The sequence below is a fragment of the Nycticebus coucang genome, chromosome 3 (assembly GCF_027406575.1).
Source record: "Nycticebus coucang isolate mNycCou1 chromosome 3, mNycCou1.pri, whole genome shotgun sequence".
Lineage (NCBI taxonomy): Eukaryota > Metazoa > Chordata > Mammalia > Primates > Lorisidae > Nycticebus > Nycticebus coucang.
In genome coordinates this window covers 113,095,218-113,120,217 of record NC_069782.1, presented here as the reverse complement: position 1 = coordinate 113,120,217, position 25,000 = coordinate 113,095,218, and the positions used below count along the sequence as shown (strand labels likewise).

General features: G+C 38.1%; 1 protein-coding gene and 1 non-coding gene across 2 annotated transcripts in view; both read right to left on the bottom strand.

Moving 5' to 3' along the window:
* The window catches only part of LOC128581091 (protocadherin-15-like), a 724,065-nt gene that overhangs the window by 358,770 nt on the left and 340,295 nt on the right, over positions 1-25,000 (bottom strand). The window lies entirely within an intron of this gene.
* LOC128582931 (small nucleolar RNA SNORA11) lies at positions 3,782-3,910 on the bottom strand. Its single transcript, XR_008379342.1, has one exon. It is a non-coding gene; the product is annotated as a small nucleolar RNA SNORA11 (small nucleolar RNA).

Sequence of the window (25,000 nt, the reverse complement as noted above, 5' to 3'; positions counted from 1 at the left end):
AACTATTTATTATTTGAGAAGAGGATGTTGACTTACTTATATTAACAAGTTTGTAATCTTTAAAGTAATTGGCTATTACAGCTATTTTTATATTTCCCATGGTGTGAAAAATGAGGGAAAAAATGTATAAAATCCCACAATGTGAAGAACACTACTGGTACCATGACTGGAAAAAGTATGAAAGTAAAATAGAAAGGTTGATGAATAAGGAAACAATTAGTTTTGCTTCCAAAATGTAAATTATGCTCATCTTTTTGGTCAAAGATTAAAAATGTGAACATTTATTCTATTTTTTTTTTCTTTTTTTGTGGTTTTTGGCCGGGGCTAGGTTTGAACCCGCCACCTCCGGCATATGGGACCGGCGCCCTACTCCTTGAGCCACAGGCGCCGCCCAACATTTATTCTATTAATGCTCTCTAGAGAAAAGTTGGACTTTGTTTTCTAATTCATTTTACAATTTCTTCAGTGTGTTATTTTTAAATAATATTTTTATATAATAGGTGCTGAGACAGCTGTACACCGGGAAGGATAATTTTATACTACAACTCATAAAGCATTTAATAAATCTGAAAGGAAAATGCTCTATAATTACCCAGTAACTCTTGCCTGTTACAGCACAACGTAACTGTTAGATGTAATGGCATATACCTATCCGATCCTTAATTTAAAGTAATATTGCAGGTATTGAAAAAATAAAATGTCTAGTAACTCATCAATTTTTTAACCAAAGTATGAAAAATAATAACACCTGTCCCTATCACTTCTTTAGAAAATGTTAGAATCAAAGCTTAATTTCTGGAGCCAACTGTAATAGTTGACATGTGGGCAAGCCAACAACAATTCTTCACTTTTACTACTGAAAACCTTTGCTAAGTTCAGACTTCAATGAAACTCTTACATTTTCTTTTTTAAAAAATCAATGGTGGGGCAGTGCCTGTGGCTCAGTCGGTAAGGCGTCGGCCCCATATACCGAGGGTGGCGGGTTCAAACCAGGCCCCGGCCAAACTGCAACCAAAAAATAGCCGGGCGATGTGGCGGCGCCTGTAGTCCCAGCTACTCGGGAGGCTGAGGCAAGAGAATCGCTTAAGCCCAGGAATTGGAGGTTGCTGTGAGCTGTGTGAGGCCACGACACTCTACTGAGGGCCATAAAGTGAGACTCTGTCTCTACAAAAAAAAAAAAGAAAAAAAATCAATGGTGTACATCATCTAACTAGTTATATATGACTAGATCAGTGGTTTTCAATGTCTCAGAATCACCTAGAAACTTGCAAGGTCTCAGGGTCCACCCAGGTGTACTGAATCAGAAACTCTAGGCATAAAGTTCAACACACTCTGTTTCACAAGCTCTCCAAGTAAGTCCGATGTGTGCTAAAGTTTGAAAGAAAGAAAGGGAGACTGAAGAGGAAAGAGAGGGAAGAGAGGGAGATGGACAATTCTCAGACCATACACTGGACTAGAGATAGAGAGCTGGCATTTTACAACAGGCCAGCAAATTAGAGATGAAGAATATGTGAGATGTGAACATTAGGGAAGGGAGCCCACCAGTCCCGAGAGTGTCTCTGATTATAAACCCGTTTCCTGCTTATGCATTATTCAATGGCATTGTTATGTGTTTCTACTACAAAGTAGAGCTACAAAAGTTAAGATGTCTTCTTAATTTTGTGCATTCTTAGGACTTAAAGTAATATAGGTTTATCTGAACTTAGAATAAAGGTAATGTGTCTTTAATTGAGGTGGGAATGACTAATTTATTAGACTTCTAATAAATCATGAATTTTTAAACCATACTAAAATCGGTTTTGAGAGTCTGAACCATGGTTGACCATAGACCCAAATAACTGTACTGTGGAATTAGAAATGTTATCAAGTTGTAATTGATTCCCCAGTGCGCTATGTTCACATTCATGTTTTTTTTTTTTTGGAAGACAGTAGTCAGTGCCTTTCGGGTAAAAAAAAGTTCCCATACAAGAATATGCTGTTAAACAAGTTAAAGAATGGATGACAGATTGAATCCACTAGGTAAAAAGAAGCAGACCTCACTAAGAGAAAAATGTAGCAAAAGTCAGAAAGCATAGCTTTTAGAAGTTGAATCTGTGCAAAAATTCAATGCCACAGGTAACCAACAGAGATGGATGGAGTAGAGAAACTCAGGCACAATGTATGCAATCATTTTGAAAGACTACAAGTTCTTGCCATCACCATGTTAGCAATGCTGGACTCTGTCTGCAGTATCCTCATTTTGTCTGGGGGAGAAAGAGAGAAGGAGCATTTGTCACTCCTGTTCAACCTTCAGCTTCTTACTTCCACTCTCCACTTTCCTTTTCTAATTCTTAGGAAATAACTGAATTAAGCTCAGTTATTTGTATGGATAATTTTATCATGCATACTAGTATATAAACGATGTAGTCACCTGTTAGACTGTACAGAAACTACAGGTCTAGTAGTTTTATGAAAATTAGCTTAGTACAAGCAGTAAGTGACTCTAGAAGTCAAGCTTCACTAGAGCACTGTGATCCTAAGACAATTCTCTAAGAAATAGCTACATATGTTGGTATTTCTCAATAAAAATAACAAAGAAAAATCCTGATCTTTGTAAATTTATTGTAATGACAAAACTATTAACTAATGAAAACATAAGAATGAAAAAATACGAACAACAAAACCCTCCAACATATTCCACATGCTGGAAGACTACACCAAAATAAAAATTAGGAGCATTTTCAACAGGATGACATGACTCACTTGATGCTTCAGACCCTAGAAGAGCTGGGAGGATGCGTGCATTAAGTTAAGAGCCACCAGTACTAAAAGGACAATGAAGGATTTTAAATATTATTTATAAAATGAATTGGAATGACATGGAGAGTAAGACCAGTAGTTCTGAGCTTGGGGGAGGGTAGATGTAGGTATGAGTGCTTGTGTGTGAATACCAGTTATTTATTTTTCTTTTTTATCAGAGAAAAGAAATTGAAAATATTCTTTGAAATTAGCTCCTTCTTTTATTGTAATTATATTTATAAATAGCAGAGTCTAGTTCTTCAGAACCAAGTATTTATATTCAAGTCATTATTCTTGTGGCATATTTTAGCTTCCCCAGTGTGCTATAAACATATTAGCCAAGCAGTATGTTAAGCAGGACTGGAAGCGTTATCTGAGGAAGTCATTAACTTATGTCAGATACCAAAGTAATTCAACTTTTATAATAGTCTGAAATAAAAGGTTGAATTCTTCACAGGAAATTAAGCCTGTAGACTTTCAGATATGGGACAGACTCCTTTGGGTTGGCTGCTTTCTGTGTCCTCACAGAGCTACCGATTGTGGTAAAGTTTGCCTCTATGAAAAGTTGGTGATGCACAGTTATACCACTGAAAGGAGCATCGGTAGACGTTCCTCATTCCAATTTAAATATTCATCCCAAAAGAGCCTTATGTAAGACGCTTTGCCTTGAAAAAATGTACAGAAAATTATTCAAGAGTAGATTCTTTAAAACTAAGTTCTCTGGTTTCTAGGGGTAATACCAAAACATTTTACCATTCTAACGTTTTTGTCAATGCAGAAAGCTCAGAGAAAGCTCAAAGAAAGAACTGTCTGCATAATATAAGCAAAATACAGTTTTATAATAATTATAAATATTTTAATAAAAGTATTTCTTTTTTTTTCATTCTTATGATGCTTTATTAAGAAGAATATACTAGACAATTTTTAAAACATACAGTACAGTTAAAAGTACAGTAATCACCCATACACCCACCACATACATTTTATTGTTTTTTTCTTCTTCACATGTAGGGAATTTGTTCATAGAGAGGCCACAAATTCTGTGCCTCTCATCACAATGATCCCAGTTTCCTTTTGGGTATGTTATAAACAGAGGAGCCATTCTTTAGGCCCCTTGCTCTGAGCATAATAAAAGTATTTCTAATGAATTTTAGCCAATAGAATTTAAATAAATATTGTTCAGCAATATTTACTAAATAAACACTTAACTGAGAACCTACTATTTGTTTAGTCTTTTTTATTTTTTTTTACTTGTTTAGAGTTCATTTGAGAAGTAAATCATCTAATGCTTTACAATATTGGTCCGGGCAAGGATTTTTCGGATAAGATCTCCAAAGCACGGGCAACAAAAATAAAAAGAGACAAATGAGATGATCTCAAACAAAAAAGCTTCTGCACAGCAAATAAAGCAATCCTCAGAGTGAAGAGATAGAATTCTCCTGTAGAATAGGAGAAAATATCTGTAAACTATGCATATGCTAAAGAATGTGAAAATCTAGAATATAAAACGAACTCAATTCTGATGAAAAATGTGCAAAAGACCTGAAAAGACATTTCTCAAAGAAGACATAGAAAATCGCCTTCAAGTATGTGGGAAAAAAATGCTAAATATCTCTAATTATCAGGTAAATACAAACCAAAACTACAATGGGAGACACAATCTCACTCAATTAGAATGACTACTATCAAAAAGATAAAAAATAAAAAATGCTAGCATAAATGTAGAGAAAGGGAAACTCTAATACATTGTTGGTGGAAATATAAATTAGTAAAGCCTTTATGGAAAACAATGAGGCATTCTTCAAGAAATTAAAACAAGAACCACCATGTGATCCTACAATCCCACTACTGGGTATATATCAAAATAAAAAAGAAATTAATATGTAGAATAGATATCTAAACTCCCATATTTATTGTGGTATCATTCAAATAGCCAAAATATGGAAATCAACCTAAGATTCATTGATCGATAAAGCAATAATGAAAACGTGGTACATGTACACGATTAAATACTATTCAAGCCACTTGGATGAGTCTGCAGGACATTGGAATTTGTCAGGCTCAGAAAGACAAATACTGCATGATCTCACTCATATGCAGAATCTAAAAGGTTTTTCATGAAAGTAGTCAGTAGACTAATGGTTACTAGAAGCTGGAAAGGGGCAGCAGAAGGGAGGAATAGAGAGACTGGTCAATGCATACAAAGAAAATTCCTGTATCAAAATATTTTAAAAATACAAAGGCTTAGACCCCTTTCTAGACATATCCAATCAGAATCCACTAGGGTTGAAGCCTTGTTTTGGCAGGCCTCATCCAAAATATGAATTGTGGTTTGTTTCAAGATGATACTTATTGGTTTGGACACATGAATTCTGATTCCTACTTAACCACTTTCTAGAAATGTAGTTTTGGTCATATTTTTTAAAGACGGTAAAATCAGGTTGATGGGTGGATGACTTAGGCGGGATCTGCAGATATTGCGTGTTGTTTACAGAGGGAATGCAGCCCACATACAGCATGTGGAGACACCTCGGTTGTGTTATTCTATTTCTGAGTTTAATTGTGCTATGTTCTGAACGTTTCTGTCCTTCCCCTCCAGACTCACATGTTGTATCCCGAACCCACAATATGGTGGTTAATGGGAGGTGGGATCCTTGAGAGGTGATAAGTTCATGAGAATGGAGCCCGAGAGAATGGAATTAGTCCCCTTAATGAGACACCTGAGAGAAACCCCTTTCCACATCCACCACATGAGTCCACAGCTGTGAGCCAGAAAGCAGATCCTCCTCTAACACTGAATCAGCTAGTGCCTTGATCCTAGATCCCAACCTCTACAACGATGAAAAATACATTTTTAATGCTTGTAAGCCACCTAGTTTGTGGGATATGTTTTTACAGCAGCCTAATCAGACTTGGATAAATTGTTACAATTTTGTGATCAGAGAATTTATATAACATGACGCATAAACAGTAGGCATTCTACTAGTCAGCTGCTCCTTTGTTCTCAGGCCTTTATCTGGGAAATTTCACGACTTTATTTCAGAATGCTTTCAGTTCATTTTGAAAAGTAAAAACAAAAGTAAATATCATTTCCCCATTTTTAAATTTAATTCAAATCCATCTTGGTGATAAGAGAAAAGAGGAAAATTTATTGAATAATGATGGCCTGACAGTGTGAATGGAAAAACTTTAAATCTTTTTTTCTTTTTTTTCCTTCTATTTTCTTTCTTCTAACGATTTTCCTTAGTCTCATTACCTAGAAACACAGCTAGGATACCGTGAAGGATATCAGAAAGATACCAGAAGCCCAAATGCTACATACAGCCACAAAACCCACTGCAGGATGCCTGAGTCTAGAGCAGACACCACCACTTCCCTCTGACTCATAACCTCTTGTATTAATGTTAAAATCACTCCCCAAATGAAAACCACTTCATTTTATAACACGCGATGTGTGGAACAGCATCAACACGAACTGCATCTCTGCTTCTGAAACTCCACCAGGGACTAGCCTAAACTTCCTCCCTCCCTTCTGGATCCAGCTCTTTCAAACTACCCCATCTTCCTTTGCTCAGGGAGAAAGGGCCTTTAGAAAAGTCCAAGTTCTCCTCTATTCTTTGGCAAAAGACAGACCCTGAATGCCTACTGATTGGACATTCTTCCTCTGCAACTGATGCAAAGTAGGGAAAGAACATAGTTTTTTGGTAACACAGTTTCTACTGTAAGTATCAAGCATCAAGTATCAAGTATCAGAGGGAAGTATCTCTAGGAATTCATAGAATTTGTCTCTGAGTGGTTTCCACCACCAATGTAAGTGCAGTTATCACTCAGAGAACTGCTGAGCAGGCCCCTTTATTGGTGTCACTCCCTGCTAAATCTGTTTACTTTTCTTTTGTCCCAAAGAAGACTGTGTGTATATTTCACAAATAAGTTTATGTATCTTAGGATGCTCCCCTAATTACCATTAATAGCATTGTTTCTAAGGGAAACTATTCCATATTCCAAAAAACTAATTTACAGATCTTTTTTTTTTTTTTTTAGTAAACATATGCTGAAAGTGGGTGATCGCTTTTATTTTGCTCCACACATAGAGACACACACAAAAATATGCCTAAAAACCTGTGAGGACTATAATAGGTGGAAATCTATTGCTATTTTATAGTTACAATAATTAGAACTCAAAATCTAGTGTAACCAAACAAAATAATATCATGCATTCAGTATAACTAAGGTATTTTGCAATATGTGTAAGAAAACATAATGTTTAAGGATCAAAGGTATGTTATCAATCTGATATAAACTCTCTTTAAATTCTGTAAGGTATAAAATTGCTTTCAAGCACAGAAAATATTTATAACCTAAATATATAATTGAAGAAATCTCTTACTTCTGTTGCTTGGTGTCAAAGAAACCAGACTGAGAATTAAGCATTCTGGATAGAAAGTAGTGTTTTAAATAACTCTTGAGTCCATGGCATGCATGCCATGCCATTATACACAAACACTTCTACACGATTCTCATGTCATATAAAAGATGCATTTTGGCAGAGACATACTTAAATGATTCTAAATGTCCTCTTCCCTTGTTGTGAAAATTTCACCCTAAGAGTAACTTTTTTTAGAAATATTTTTTTTTCTATTCCCTATGTCTTCAAGTAAATTATCTGCCAAGGTTGTAGTGATTGGAGATTTAGAAGTCTTTGAATGTTTACTGCAACTCTTTGATATTATCAAAGGTAAATGTTTATAATGTCAATAATAATTATTATCAGATTATTTTTTCTCATTAAGATGTAACATCTGTCTTGTGTATTATTTACTGACCTATATCTTTGTTTTTCTTAAATAATCAACATTGTCCCTGACCAGCTTCAATGGAATCTCACTAAAAAATATAACAGAGCAATTATAAATTTTATTCACCTCTCTATAGCAACTAAAAACAAATGAAACCTTTCTATTATCCTCCCTGAATACAATGTTTTTTTTTTTTTTTTTTTTTTTTTTTGTAGAGACAGAGTCTCACTGTACCGCCCTCGGGTAGAGTGCCGTGGCGTCACACGGCTCACAGCAACCTCTAACTCTTGGGCTTACGCGATTCTCCTGCCTCAGCCTCCCGAGCAGCTGGGACTACAGGCGCCCGCCACAACGCCCGGCTATTTTTCTGTTGCAGTTTTGGCCTGGGCTGGGTCCGAACCCGCCACCCTCTGCATATGGGGCCGGTGCCCTACTCACTGAGCCACAGGCGCCGCCCAATGTTTTTTTTTTTTTTTTTTTTAAAGGAAATCTACAGTAGGAAGGATTCTCAGAAATTGAAGAGCGATATTGTTTTCTGAAACCTGAATTTTATTGTTGAGAATATATCAACCATTGATAGGTTGGAGAAAGGAGTTTTATACCAGGATGAATAGCAAAACTTTAGATACTGGAACAAACTTTAAAAGGTCAAGGGGCAGGATAAAACTCTTGGAGGTAGACAATCAGACAGGTAGGAATTAAATCACATGTAGCCTGGTAAGCCGTATTTGGGTACTAGGAATTTTATTCATACCATGATCTGAAGTCACTGGAGTATTTTGAGTAGGAGAGTAACTTAAACTGATTTAGGCTTTTAAAAGAACACTCTGACTACTGTGTGAAGAATGGGCTATAGGGAGCAAAAGCAGGAGCAGACACAGGAGGTGACAGTGGCGCAAATATAAGATTTCCTCTAAAGGTCTTAAGGGCATCATGAACTAACATCATTTGGGAAGTAAGTAAATCACTCGCTTTGCCCAGAGTCCATTTATTTCCCTTCTCTATATATCTTCGTAGGAGATGTAAGCAAACAGTATAAGTTGGGGGATGCCTATTAGCATGCCTGCAAATCAGATTGGTAGCTGGTATAGTTGTAAAATAATATGTGTTTGGAAAAAAAAATAAAAAAAGGAAAAACCTTTACCAAAAATCCAACAGATATGATGGTTTCTAAAAAAATAAAGCTGTTTGGGAATAATCTTACACTCTGTACTTACTGTTTGGTCTGGTTTTATTCGTGTCAGTGTTTTTCTGGTAACCTCACTGAGTTCTAACTGTCTTTTGGGCACACATAAGCCACAACATCATTAAAACTATTAAAGTGCATTATTATATCCTCCCTTATTCACTTCAATTAAAAAAAAAGAAAATAAAAAAAGAAAATGTAACATAAATTTGCTTTCACCAACATTGGCAACTTATCAGATAAAAATATAGCTATTTATTTAAGAATAAATTATATGCAGGCCTTTTATTTTTAAACAGTGGAGCACTTTTTTTTCCAAGTACTACTTTACACAGAAATCCAAAATATGAAAAAGACAGATAAATTTAATTGCATTCACACAAAGTCACACTATGAAGTTATTAATGAGAGGCAAAATGTATATTCCTTCATAAGGGAAACTTCAATTAATTTCAAATAAATAAATGTTTATTGAGAATCCTACATTTGAGTCACTATTTTAAGGGTCTGTGATAAGATAGAAAGCACCACACACAAGGTCCCTGTTTGCAGAATGTTTATATTCCCAAGGAAGTAGAGAGATAACTAATCATTTAGATGAACATGGAAGAAATTTCCACTTAGAAATACTAATGTGTACAAAATAAAACAAAGTTGTGTGTCACCCATTTCGTAAGGGAAACTGGCTACCACATGATCAGGGAAGGCTTCTCTAAGAAGGCGGCATTTGAGTTGAAGCCTAAGTAACTAAAGAAACCAGCCACAAGAAGTTATTAGAGGACAACATTCTGCCCCAAAGGATACACCAGGACATATGCCTTCAGCTAAAAAAAAATGGCATGATAAAGGCCCAAAGGAAGACCAGGGAACAGGTGGAAGGAGGAAGGGGATGGGGTCAAGGTGAGAAGACCAAGTAGGACTTTATAAGTCACATTTAAGATACTTCGATACAATCACTTAATGAGTAGCCTTCATGGCCTTGATGTACAGAATTACATGTTTTTTTTTTTTTTAAAAGTCCCATTCCAACTAAATTTAAAGCAAACCTAATAGACAGATATAGTAGGACTTCAGGAAAGAATCTGTGATGTCTTGATTATATATTTGCCTTCCACATTTGGGATTTCAACCACACAATATCCATTTCCCCTTAAGAATATATTTGTTTTTAGAGAAATTACCTTTTCTATCAGACACATGTTCATGTTTATCAGGGGCCACATATTGCTTAGCATCCTCCAGAGAAACAGAACCAATAAAATATGTATATGTGTGTGAACAGAGAGAGAGAGAATGAGATTTTATTTTAAGAATCTGGCTCATGTGACTGTGGGGCCTGGGAAGTTTAAAATCTGTAGGAGAGGTCAGCAAGCTAAAGCCCCAGGGAAAAATCGATGTAACCCAGTTTGTGTCTAAGGTGGTTTGCTGGCACACTGCCCTCTTCTTTGAAGGAGGGTGGTCTTTTTTCTTAAAGTCTTCAACTGATTGGATGGAGCCCACCCATATTATAGAGTATAATCTGCTTTATTCAAACTCTACTGATCTAATGTTAATCTCACATTAAAAAAATACCTGCACAATAATATCCAGACATGTTTGACAAATGTCTGAGTACTGTGGCCTCGCCAAGTTAACCCATAAAATTCACCAACACTGGCTGTCATCGCCTCTAGTGTTGAATCAAAAGTGAAGATATGATTCAACCTAGGTCTCTCTCAAATCTGTGTTGGTTAGAAGGACAAAGAAGTGCATCACATCGTTATAGTCATGTCAAATTCTACCCCATCCCCTCAAAACACATAGCTGTGGCTTGCGTTCCCCACACTTCAGCTCTCCTTCCCTGTCAGTGGGTTTCCATGGGGCAAAAGTGAACTGCTAGGCCACTTTTTGGTAGGCCAGAGGTATTTGACTTGTTTGAATTTAAAATAATAACAATAATAATGCTAATAATAATAGCTTCAAGCAAGCTCAAAATATTTCGAATGACAATCATCAAATTGATAATGGTTATCCTAGAGATTGTGTGTGCCCTGAGAACTGAGGGTTTTGTTTTGTTTTGTTTTGTTTTTTTAGAGACAGAGTCTCATTTTGTTGCCCTCAGTAGAATGCCATGGTGTCACAGTTCTTAGCAACCTCCAGATCTTGGCCTTATGCGATTCTCTTGCCTCAGCCTCCCAGTAGCTGGGACTACAGATGCTCCCCACAATGCCTGGCTGAGGATTGAGGGCTTTTAATTTTTAATTTGTGGATAGTCTTTTAAAATGTTTCTATATAATTTGCAATTAGCAGCCAATCTTTTTATAATTAAGGTAAATCATGAAAACCTTTCTACATTAGTGTGGAGGTGGAAAGAACAGAATTTCCATTACTTACTACAGGAAGTCCTATCTCCTATCTATACCTTCAGCAGCGGCACTGAGGCACCTCTGCCCAATAGGAGACTCTGTAAGACAGTATGAAAAACTTTACTAAAATCTATTCTTTTTATGCTCGCAAAAAAGAAATAAATGGAGCAGATATTTGCTTCCCTGTGTGACATTTAAAATTTGATTCGTTGATATATTTGTGGCTCACAAAATCACCTTGTAGCATTTTGCTTCAGCTACCGCCTCTCCCTGAAATGATAAGACATTGCATAATTAATTCAGCACAAGTAGTGATGGTGCCAAATCTGTTTATACTTTTTAAAAAAACCTCTGCTGTTTATCTGAACAAATGCATTGCCTTCTTTTAAAGGGCCAAAATCATACTGAAATAATTAAGACACTACAATCCGAATAAATGAGGCAGTATCTACATATATAACTTAGTTATTAAAGCTGGAATTTCAATGAAAAATAGTTGGATATTGGATAACTAATTTGAATTAGATACTTCTTCTCAGGAGCCTCTGAGTAAACACCAGATAAATTCCATTGCCTATGATGATACTAACAACAATTGCAACTATTATTGAATCCTTATTATTTGCTAGGAACTAGTTAGCTGTGCATTGTAAATCTTTTTATGGTACTGATAAAATCACATATCCTAGATCTTATTATCTTCATTTTGTGGGTGACAAACCTCCATTGAGGTTTAGAGATATCAAGCCAAATCCCCAACATCATGCAGGATTTCAATTCAGACTGCAAGTTCTTACAAACTATCCTATATTGTGACAGCAAACGCTTTGCAAAATTTTTCTCCACATAATTTAGTAAGCCATCAGAGAGTTCCACAATAAATGTGTACAAAAAGTTGTAAGTATCCAGCATAAGTTGAATGACTTGATATATTTTGTGAACGTTTCATAGAAAAACACAGCTCAAATATTAAAGTAGTAGTTTCAACAAACGCTTCAATGAGAAGAGTTCGACTTCAACTTTATGTTCAGCAGAAAAATAACTTAGTTCATCAACTGAACTTGACAAACTCAATTCCTTCTTCTGAATTTACTTTTATTCTTTAGTTATTCTACTAATAACTAAGAGTGAAATGGGAACATTCTTTTTTTTTTTTTTTCTTTTTTTTTTTGTAGAGACAGAGTCTCACTTTATGGCCCTCGGTAGAGTGCCATGGCCTCACACAGCTCACTGCAACCTCCAACTCCTGGGCTTAAGCGATTTTCTTGCCTCAGCCTCCCGAGTAGCTGGGACTACAGGTGTCCGCCACAATGCCCGGCTATTTTTTGGTTGCAGTTTGGCCAGGGCTGGGTTTGAACCCGCCACCCTCGGTATATTGGGCCGGCGCCTCACCGACTGAGCCACAGGCGCCACCCGAAATGGGAACATTCTTAAAAAGAAAAAGTGATAAACATTTGAGGTGTTGGACACCCCAATTACCCTAATTTGATTATACACATTGTATTCCTGTATCAAAACATCATATGCACCCTATAAATACTTACTATTGCATACTTGAAATAATAAAAATTGTTTAAATGTTAAGTAGATTATGCCAACTCCATACATGAAGCAAAAGCATCTACAGCCACAAAAATTTAAAATTGCCAATATCTTTACATTTGTCTATAAATGGAGAGATAATATAGTTGAATATAGTTGACTTAATTCAAATATATATTCACTATGATGTAAAGAACATAGAATTCATTTCCTCTCCTATAATTTCATATAGCACTTTTACAATTATTATATATGTTCACACTGCAAAAAATACTAAATTCTACTTTATGCATGTGTGTATGTGTGTGTCACTACTGTTTCTCTAAGTTGAATTTCAAGTTTAATTTTGATCATGCGTTTCTATGGAGGAGGGTGTATGTGAGTGAGTACGATTGTTAGCAGGAAGAAAAAGTGGCAGACATGCCATATGTCGACTCTAGAGGTATTATTCGTTTTTCCATGCAAAATATTTTGGCAAACAATCTTCTCATTAAATAATTGTGGGCAGTTTAGGAATGAACGATTGTTTCTCCTTTCATTGATCATTTTGCTGGCACCATAGGAGCTCCATAGAAAACCTTGTGAAAATGATTGGCCTGAAGTCTGAGTAAAAAGACACTATGAACAATGTCCTGAGACAAAAATTACATACTGGGAATCTTCATGTATACTTCATCTGTATGTTTACTTCATCTAGATTTCCTAGTAGACTTCTACTTAAAGTCAAGTTGACTAGATAATAACAAAACATTGCTGTCTCAATTTTAGTTGAAAACACAAGGAGTGTTTTGAAAGTGTATATATATATCATAAATTAATATATCTGGATAATTTACAATTATAATAAATGAGTTTTAAAAAGCATATATGTACTCTTACATATGCACATATCTTACATATTTATGACTAATACACTTTAACTTAATTGGGTGGGATAGGGTGGGAACAATGCTTATTCATATTGATATTCAGTGCCTTGGTGTAGAATATGTACTTCTTATGATTCTTAAAACTTCAAATTGATGAGTTAATCTACTTTGAAATCTACTGAATGGCTCCCATACAAAGCCAATGGGTTTCAAGTTAAGATATAATGACAGAAAGGAACTTGAAGAATGCATGGTCTAATGAAAGAGAAACAGGTAAATGCCTACAAGAAGAGTTCGATGTGTACAGTAGGAACACAGGGAAAGAAGGACGTAGTTTTCAGGACCTCTCACTTTAGGGTAACCAAGATGAACCTTGGAAAACAAATAGAAGCTTACTACATGAAACAAAGTGGAGAGAAAGGAGGGTGATTCTTGGGAAAGGTCAGGGTCACACATGAAACTCTGTGCCTAGACAAGTCGTGCTGTGTGAGTTACAGGAGATGAAACTGGAAAGTGGCTAGATAGAAAACTACTTTGAATGATATCCTCAAAGCTTCAGGGTTTGTTTGGTAAACTACAGAAAATACTGAAATTTTGTACTTTAAATAGCAAAAGATCAAATTGCATTAAAAATTACTTTGGCTTTAGTCTGGTGGTAATTAGAGGAGTGAGAGACTGAAAGCTGGGGGTCCAGGCTGAGAGCGTGTCTTCCAATAGGCATATTGATTGGGTAAATAGAGAAGCATCAAATTGAGTTGAGTAACAGTTCCTAGGAAATGCAGAAACTGTCTTTGGAGCTTGATTGAATTTGAAATGTAGGTCACTAACATCTATGTTCAAATCGGCAGTGGTCCCCAAGGATCACAATGGGTAACAGGAGAGCAGGTGAATATGCACTAGAATTAGTTGGAAAGGACAGTGACGCATCTGTGGGAAGGACAGGTAAACTATCCCAAATACATGGGAAATGTGAGCTTGGAACTCAGGAGAGATTTCAAGGCAGAAGACACACCTTCGACAAACAACTGCTCCCCAGCTGAAGAAATGTAGAACTCACTGGTGTAGGTTCTCTCATCTTAACCTCAGCAAAAACTATAGCAAAAGAATATGAAGAATAGAAGCTTGGAAAAAATCTCTAAAATGTAAGAATAAGCAAAAAAAAAAAAATCAAGTGGAGAGATTCAGTTAGAAAAGCTATCAAACATTTAGAGAAGAAATGTAAGGACATCTAAGAAAAGAAAAGAGTAAGTCCTTTCATAAAAGTATTACAGGAGAGAGTTCCCAGACCGCAGCACATCTAATGAGAGGACACGCTGAGGAGAAATTACCAATGCTGTAGATCACTGCAAATCAGCACTCCCAGTCTAATAACTGAGAAGGCTCCCCTGGAGAGAGAGAGCACCATAAATAAACTGGAGGATCTTTGACATGAAAACTATACTTCATTATGGCAAAGATTGTGGTGGAACTATTTGTGACTAGAGCTTTTTGGAATCTGATTCGTGACTTTAAACTTGGAGAAGGAAATTGATGACTACGTCTGGTGAGTAACTAATGGGGAAATACTGAAAACCACGCGGTGCAATAATTAAACAAAGGAGTATACACTGAACACAGATAATATGTCAATATGTCAAATATTTCTGTCTGGGGATGAATTGCTCATTTAAAAAAACAATGAATGCATGCTACTGTTCAATTCTGAAGAAATACAGAAAGATTTATTGTATCTTCATGCTTCAGTAGAAAATAAGGAAAATGCAGCTCTGCATTCTATATTCTTAATTGTACAGATCATATTTTTTAATGCTAGAAATCCTAAACTTTCATAATAAAAACTATAGGAGATTCAGAAAATGAGAATAAATTTATATAATAATATAGTTTGGCAAGAGTTTATCTCATCCTTGTTGTCTGGGACCCTCCATTAGCATTGAGTTTGGTACATATCAGGGTCCTGTAGATATTGATCAATTTGATCATAAGTGATTAGGAGCTACCAATTGCTTTAGTACATTTTCATCATTAGATTATTATATTTTATGCTTTCAATACTAATCTTAGTGTTTATAAAAACATTATTTGCTAAAGACATTTTCTTGTGGTGTAAAAAGTATGTTGTATTTCTAAACAAATGATTTTTAAACTTTGATATAGAGAAGATTTTTGCTTTTGTTATATGCAGGTTTAAGAGTTAAATACTATACTAGACTACATTTTTCAAAGTTTTTCTGAGCTGACAATGTCTGCATGTACTCTAGTGGGGTTAAGAATGGTTTCTAAAGTCAAGACTACCACTATGGTAATTAGTGGAAATTTTCACATCAACACAAAAGGTAAGCAAATGCCAAAGCTTTCAAAGTTTGAAGACTTTAGTTAGAGAAAGGATTGGCAAGTATGTAATTAGAGTCAAGCTGTCCTGTTTATCTGATATAAATGCTTAGTTCTGTCACTCTGAACAGCAAGATCTTCCTGAAATTTCATGAAATTTTAGGAGACTATATAAAGGAAAATAGAAAAAGAAAAAATAAATAAAGCATGAAAGGACAGACATTAATACAACAATTTGAATGTGAATCTCAAAAACTAACTCCAGTTTTTACACCTAGTGTTCCCGAATGCATTCAAAATAACAGTGTATAGAGGGGAGACAAGATGGCGGACTGAAGCCAGCTTTAAACAAAGGCTCCCGTCCAGAAGGAGAGTTAAGGGACAGGAATTTAGTAAGTATCCTGGTGGACTTGAGCCTCACCAAGAGAGAAGGCTGAAGAACGCACATCAACACCGCTGAGGCAAGCTGTGATCACAAGGACGCAAACAAAAGGTACAAAATCCACCACCAAGCGAACGGGAGTCCCCCTCCCCCATGAGACCAGCTCAAGAGCCCCACAATTGAACAAGCGGGCAGAAATTAAAGGCCCTCCCACTACACTCCACGGGAGAGACCTTCTAAAAACTGGACCTACCTCCCCTACTGGGGTGCCGTGGCGATCTCCTGCCAGACATAGGGCTGAATAAAACTTTGGGAATCCTTTGCCGGCAACCCTGAATCCCCGGCGCTCCCCTCCCGCCCACTGAGGTCTGGAGGCCTGTCCCCCAGGACTTCGGATCCTTGGGTGATTTCTCAAGGGGAGTGGACAGTCCCCGAGTTGCGACTGGTCAGCATTGACTCTGAGGCGCACAAGTGAGGAGAGGGCACCGGGCTGAAGGGGAGTCACGCCTCGCGGCACTTCCCTGCGGTGCAGTGCAGCAACCCTCCCCGGGCATACGGGGCCCAAGACTGAATCAGACTCTGGCCTCCCCGCTGAGAGCTGAGAACCCCTACTCTCACTCGGGGTCTGAGGGCCTATCCCCCAGGAGTTTGGCTCCTTGGGTGATTTCTCGAGGGGAGTGCACAGTGCCTGAGCTGCGTCAGGTCAGCGCTGACTCTGGGATACGTGAGGGAGGAGAGGGCACTCTGCTGAGGGGAAATCAAGCCTTGGCAGCACTTCCCTGCGGTGCAGTGCAGGAGCCCTCCCCAGACCGTAGTATTGCGTAAAACTGAATGAAACTCTAGCTTCCCCCCCCCCACTCCCAATCGGGGTCTGGGGGCCCATCCCCCAAGAGTTCTGATTCTTGGGGGATCTCTTAAGGGGTGTGGACCCAGCACAAACTGCGGCCGCTCAGTGCTGACTCTGGGGCGTGGGACAGAGGAGAAAAGGGTCGCCTGAGTGCCCACACCAGAGCAGCAGTTCCCTGGAGGTAGATCAACAGCCATTTTTTCTTTAACGGCAGAACGCTCACTTCTGGATATTCTGAGGCCACACCCCCTGTCTCCCTGGGCAACCAGAGGAGGCCACCGGTGACACGGCTCACAAACCCGGGAAGCCTCCAGGGCGGGGCCGACCCAGAGAGGTGTTCAGACGCAATTCTCCAGCAGCAAAGACGTTTGAACTCAAAACAGCCCGTCTCCTGTAGGCGACGACAGGAACAGAGACAGAACCTCACAAAGTTGTCTGTTCTGTTCTGTTCTGTTAGCAGCATCCATCAGGGACGGGGCTAAGCCTGAGTGAACACCTCCTTCCCATCACCTGCATCAAACACTCAAAGATGTCAGGCCCCATCTCCTCCTGCTAGATAGCGGCAGTCTGCGGGGGCCTGGCAGACTTCCTTGCGATTCAGGCAGGTGCAAACCCCTGGAGTGTCTGTTCACTGCAGGCAACTGGGTTAGCCATCTGCAGAGATACCAGTGACTGGGTCCGACGGAGGGGCAAAGTGGGGAAGGAGACGTCAACCTTCCCAGACTGCTCTGTTTGCTGGGTGGCTCCTCCTGACTCCACGCTGCACTGGGGTGAGCTGTGTCAGAGGAGTCACCAGGCCCCTGTGATCCAGTTCCCAGAGACCTCTTGAACCCTTCCACCCGAGACAAGTGCCGATTGAGACAGTTGATTCGGACCTTTTGAACTGGGCTAATAGACTGAGGACTTTTCAGGCGGTGCCCTGGGTGTGCGATTGTAGGAAGGTTTGATTCTCCTTTTCCAACTGGGGCCAGAGGTGGGCAGGCGGGGTGACTTAATTGCTGATTTTTCCACACATCTGAGACTTCAAGCCAGAGTAGAAGTTGCAATAGGATCAAACAGAAACCAGCTGAAAACAAGACAGAACCACTTTGCTCCACCACACAAGACAGGGCCCCAGTTTCTCAGGCCACAACACTGTATGGGCCCTCGATAAAACCCCAGGGGAAAAACCAAAGGGAGTAAACCATGGGGCGGAATCAGTGGAAAAACTCTGGTAAGATGAATAACCAGAATAGATCAACCCCCCCCAAGAAAAGATACGGCAGATGTGATTGAAGATCCCATTCATAAACAACTGGCTGAGATGTCAGAAGTCGAATTCAGAATTTGGTTTGCAGACAAGATTAATAAAACGGAATTAGGAATTCGAGGAGAGATTCAAAAATTGTCTCAAGAATTTAACGAATTTAAAGACAAAACCACCAAAGACTTAGACACACTGAAACAAGAACTTACAGCCCTCAAAGATATGAAAAATACAGTAGAATCCCTCAGTAACAGAATGGAGCAAGCAGAAGAAAGGATTTCTGACATTGAAGATAAAGTCTTCGAACGCTCCCAATCTCTCAAAGAGGAAGAGAAATGGAGAGCAAAAACGGATCACTCACTCAGAGAACTCTCAGATAATTCGAAAAAAAACAACATAAGGGTTATAGGAATTTCGGAGAACGATGAAGTGGCTGCCAAGGGCACAGAGGCCCTTCTACATGAAATTATGAAAGAAAATTTTCCAGACATGCCTAGAGAATCTGAAATTCAGATAGCAGACAGCTTCAGAACCCCAGCACGATTCAACCCCAATAAGCCATCTCCCAGACATATCATAATTAGCTTCACTAAAGTTAACATGAAAGAGAAGATTTTCAAAGCAGCCCGGCGAAAGAAAACTATAATGTACAAAGGTAAGAATATTAGAATAACTGCAGATCTCTCTGCTGAAACTTTTCAAGCAAGAAGAGGCTGGTCATCAACTTTTAATCTCCTAAAGCAAAAAAACTTTCAACCCAGGATCTTGTATCCAGCTAAACTGAGTTTCATCTATGATGGAGAAATTAAATACTTCAATGACATTCATATGTTGAAAAAATTTGCCATAAGTAAACCAGCTCTTCAGGATGTTCTCAGACCTATCCTCCACAATGACCAACCCAATCCTATACCACAAAAGTAAACTCACTCAGAAACTTCGGATCAAACTCCAACTTCCACACTGGCGAAAGGATTAAAAATGTCCACTGGACCTTTGAAAAACTCGATACCCAAAATTCCATCAGACTTACCAATACTCTCCATCAATGTGAATGGCTTAAACTGTCGTCTAAAGAGGCATAGGTTAGCTGACTGGATACAAAAACTCAAGCCAGATATTTGTTGCATACAAGAGTCACATCTCAACTTAAAAGACAAATACAGACTCAGGGTGAAAGGATGGTCATCCATATTTCAGGCAAATGGTAATCAGAAAAAAGCAGGTGTTGCAATTTTATTTGCAGATACAGTAGGCTTTAAACCATCAAAAGTAAGGAAGGACTGCCGCACCCCCGGCATCTAGCCGGGGTGAAGTGGCGCTGTCCGCATTATAAAATGCGTGAGTAGGTGGTATGTGCTCCCCGGAGCGAAATCCCCAGCACCCCTGGTTTGCGACAGCAGCGCATAAGTTGCCTAGCATGCCTTTGTTTGAACGTAATGACTCACGAGGTGCGGCATAAAAGCCTAAAAAACCTTTGCTCTGAAACCTGTCTGTTCAGTTGAATGCCTGATTATTGCCTGATTGTCTTGAGAAACTAAGAATAAACACAGTGACTTACTGATCCACAATTAAACACAGCAAGAATGGCTGTGCCGGACTCAGTGGCTCCAAGAGAGCCTGCACAACAGCACGTCCCTACCATAAATGTCAGTGACTTGAGACAATGCAGGCACGGCAAACAAGATGTTCCAACTTGACATACACTATCACCTCCTGCAGTAAAACTTTACTTAGAAAAACATCTGACTTCACTAATTAGTAAAACTTTACTTAGAAAAACATCTTACTTCACTAATTTTCATATGTAACACAAATCAATAGAGTAGTTTAGTGTTTAACAAGCAATTAACTATGAATCAGAATATAGTTACTAATAAGAGTAAAAATACATAGAAAATATATATAGAAGTAGTCAAGCATTATACATAAAAGAATATGTTCAGCTGTTTTTAAAAGAGATCATAAGAAACTAAGACCAATTACAGAACTAAGAGAAGTTACAAGCCTTGACATTCCTAGATAAGGGGAAGCAACCAGGTGTTACTAATGAAACCACCTCCCTCCAAAATGAAAAACCTTGAAAACATATAGTGCATGATAAACCACATATGGAGACACAAAGATAATTGGAGACACAAAGATAATTTACAAGCATAAACAAAATAATGATTACATTGTTTTAACCCTGGAAAGAAAATGTATAAATACCAGACTTAAAAATCAATAAAGTACAGCTGCTTTCCTCATCACTCGTGGTGTGTGGCAGTCTGTCATTTCATCCTGCGTCGACCTTTCAATCAACCTGTGCCGTTCACCCTGAGCACCCTCGGACTGAGGCCCATCGACCAGCGGTCCGCGACAAAGGACAAGAATGGTCACTTCATATTTGTTAAGGGTAATACTCAATATGACGAGATCTCAATTATTAATATCTATGCACTCAACCAGAATGCACCTCAATTTATAAGAGAAACTCTAACAGACATGAGTAACTTGATTTCCTCCAGCTCCATAATCGTTGGAGATTTCAACACTCCCTTGGCAGTGTTGGATCGATCCTCCAGCAAGAAGCTGAGCAAAGAAATCTTAGATTTAAACCTAACCATCCAATATTTAGATTTAGCAGACATCTACAGAACATTTCATCCCAACAAAACTGAATACACATACTTCTCATCAGCCCACAGAACTTACTCCAAAATTGATCACATTTTAGGTCACAAGTCTAACCTCAGTAAATTTAAAGGAATAGAAATTATTCCATGCATCTTCTCGGACCATCATGGAATAAAACTTGAATTGAGTAACAACAGGAATCTGCATACCCATACAAAAACATGGAAGTTAAATAACCTTATGCTGAATGATAGCTGGGTCAGAGATGAGATTAAGAAAGAAATCACCAATTTTTTGGAACAAAACGACAATGAAGACACAAACTATCAGAACCTCTGGGACACTGCAAAGGCAGTTCTAAGAGGGAAATTTATAGCACTGCAAGCCTTCCTCAAGAGAACGGAAAGAGAGGAAGTTAACAACTTAATGGGACATCTCACGCAACTGGAAAAGGAAGAACATTCCAACCCCAAACCCAGTAGAAGAAAAGAAATAACCAAAATTAGAGCAGAATTAAATGAAATTGAAAACAAAAGAATAATACAACAGATCAATAAATCAAAAAGCTGTTTTTTTGAAAAGGTCAATAAAATAGATAAACCTCTGGCCAACCTAATCAGGAAAAAAAGAGTAAAATCTCTAATATCATCAATCAGAAACAACAAAGACGAAATAACCACAGACTCATCAGAAATCCAAAAAATCCTTAATGAATATTACAAGAAATTTTATTCTCAGAAATATGAAAATCTGAAGGAAATAGACCGATACTTGGAAGCACGCCACCTTCCAAGACTTAACCAGAATCAAGTGGAAATGTTGAACAGACCCATATCAAGTTCAGAAATAGCATCAACTATACAAAACCTCCCTAAAAAGAAAAGCCCGGGACCAGATGGTTTCACGTCAGAATTCTACCAAACCTTTAAAGAGGAATTAGTACCTCTATTACTCAACCTGTTCCAAAATGTAGAAAAAGAAGGAAGACTACCCAACACGTTCTATGAAGCAAACATCACCCTGATCCCCAAACCAGGAAAAGACCCAACAAGAAAAGAAAATTATAGACCAATATCACTAATGAATATAGATGCAAAAATATTCAACAAGATCCTAACAAACAGAATCCAGCAACACATCAAACAAATTATACATCATGACCAAGTTGGTTTTATCCCAGGGTCTCAAGGCTGGTTCAATATACGTAAATCTATAAATGTAATTCAGCACATAAACAAATTAAAAAACAAAGACCATATGATTCTCTCAATTGATGCAGAAAAAGCTTTTGATAATATCCAGCATCCCTTCATGATCAGAACACTCAAGAAAATTGGTCTAGAAGGGACTTTTCTTAAACTGATAGAGGCTATCTACAGCAAACCCACAGCCAATATCATATTGAATGGAGTTAAATTGGAATCATTTCCACTCAGATCAGGAACCAGACAAGGCTGCCCATTGTCTCCATTGCTTTTCAACATTGTAATGGAAGTTTTACCACCGCAATTAGGGAAGAAAAGGCGATCAAGGGTATCCATATAGGGTCAGAAGAGATCAAACTCTCGCTCTTCGCAGATGATATGATTGTGTATCTGGAAAACACTAGGGACTCTACTACAAAACTCCTAGAAGTGATCAAGGAATACAGCAGCGTCTCAGGTTACAAAATCAACATTCATAAATCGGTAGCCTTTATATACACCAACAACAGTCAAATTGAAAAAGCAGTTAAGGACTCTATCCCATTCACAGTAGTGCCAAAGAAGATGAAATATTTGGGAATTTACCTAACAAAAGATGTGAAAGATCTCTATAAAGAGAACTATGAAACTCTAAGAAAAGAAATAGCTGAAAATGTTAACAAATGGAAAAACATACCATGCTCATGGCTAGGAAGAATCAACATTATCAAAATGTCCATACTACCCAAAGCAATATATAATTTCAACGCACTCCCTATTAAAGCTCCACTGTCATATTTTAAAGATCTTGAAAAAACATTACTTCGTTTTATATGGAATCAGAAAAAACCTCGAATAGCCAAGACATTACTCAGAAATAAAAACAAAATAGGAGGAATCACACTACCAGACCTCAGACTTTACTACAAATCGATAGTGATCAAAACAGCATGGTATTGGCACAAAAACAGAGAAGTAGATATCTGGAACAGAATAGAGAACCAAGAGATGAATCCAGCTACTTACCGCTATTTGGTTTTTGACAAGCCAATTAAAAACATTCAGTGGGGAAAAGATTCCCTATTTAACAAATGGTGCTGGGTGAACTGGCTGGCAACCTGCAGAAGACTGAAATTGGACCCACACCTTTCACCATTAACTAAGATAGACTCTCATTGGATTAAAGATTTAAACTTAAGACATGAAACTATAAAAATACTAGAGGAGAATGCAGGGAAAACCCTTGAAGAAATTGGTCTGGGTGAGTATTTCATGAGGAGAACCCCCCGGGCAATTGAAGCAGCTTCAAAAATACACTACTGGGACTTGATCAAACTAAAAAGCTTCTGCACAGCTAAGAACACAGTAAGCAGAGCAAGCAGACAGCCCTCAGAATGGGAGAAGATATTTGCAGGGTATATCTCTGACAAAGGTTTAATAACCAGAATCCACAGAGAACTGAAACGCATCAGCAAGAAAAAAACAAGGGATCCCATCGCAGGCTGGGCAAGGGATTTGAAGAGAAACTTCTCTGAAGAAGACAGGCGCACGGCCTTCAGACATATGAAAAAATGCTCATCATCTTTAATCATCAGAGAAATGCAAATCAAAACTACTTTGAGATATCATCTAACTCCAATGAGACTAGCCTATATCACAAAATCTCAAGACCAGAGATGTTGGCGTGGATGCGGAGAAAAGGGAACACTTCTGCACTGCTGGTGGGAATGCAAATTAATACATTCCTTTTGGAAAGATATATGGAGAACACTCAGAGATCTAAAAATAGATCTGCCATTCAATCCTGTAATTCCTCTGCTGGGCATATACCCAGAAGACCAAAAATCACAACATAACAAAGATATTTGTACCAGAATGTTTATTGCAGCCCAATTCATAATAGCTAAGTCATGGAAAAAGCCCAAGTGCCCATCAATCCACGAATGGATTAATAAATTGTGGTATATGGGGCAGTGCCTGTGGCTCAGCAGGTAGGGCACCGGTCCCATATGCCGGAGGTGGCGGGTTCAAACCCAGCCCCGGCCAAATTAAAAAAAAATAAAAAAATAAAAAAAAAAATAAATTGTGGTATATGTATACCATGGAATACTATGCAGCCTTAAAGAAAGATGGAGACTTTACCTCTTTCATGTTTACATGGATGGAGCTGGAACATATTCTTCTTAGTAAAGTATCCCAAGAATGGAAGAAAAAGTACCCAATGTACACAGCCCTACTATGAAACTAATTTGGGACTCTCACATGAAAGCTATAACCCAGCTACAACTTAACAATAGGTGGAAGTGGGAAAGGGGGTGGGGTGGGTAGAGGGAGGGGAATCGGTGGGATCACACCTGTGGTGCATATTACAGGGGTATTTGTGAAACTTGGTAAATATAGAATGTAAATGTTTTGGCACAGTAACTGAGATAACGCCAGAAAGGCTATGTTAACCACTGTGATAAAAATGTGTCAAATGGTTTATGAAGTGAGTGTATGATGCCCCATAATCATATCATTGTATACAGTATGATTTAATAAAAAAAATAACAATGTATAAAGAATACATGAAAATTTGATGCCAATACTATGGCTAATTATAATTTTCAAAGATTACCGTGATAAAATTTATTTTCCCATATATTCTGATAATATAACTTGGACACTTCCCCCACAGGGAAATTGAGTATGTTTCTACCCCTGGACCCTGACATAGGTTTGACTGCAGCACAAATAACATCGTAATATTCCAAGGCTTATTCATAACAGTTCTGCCTACTTCTTTTAGGAAGCTTGTTCTTACTTAGAAGCCACCGTCTTACCCTACCAGTCTATCAAAGGAGTGAAAATGAAGCCTTCAACCACACTCCTGGCT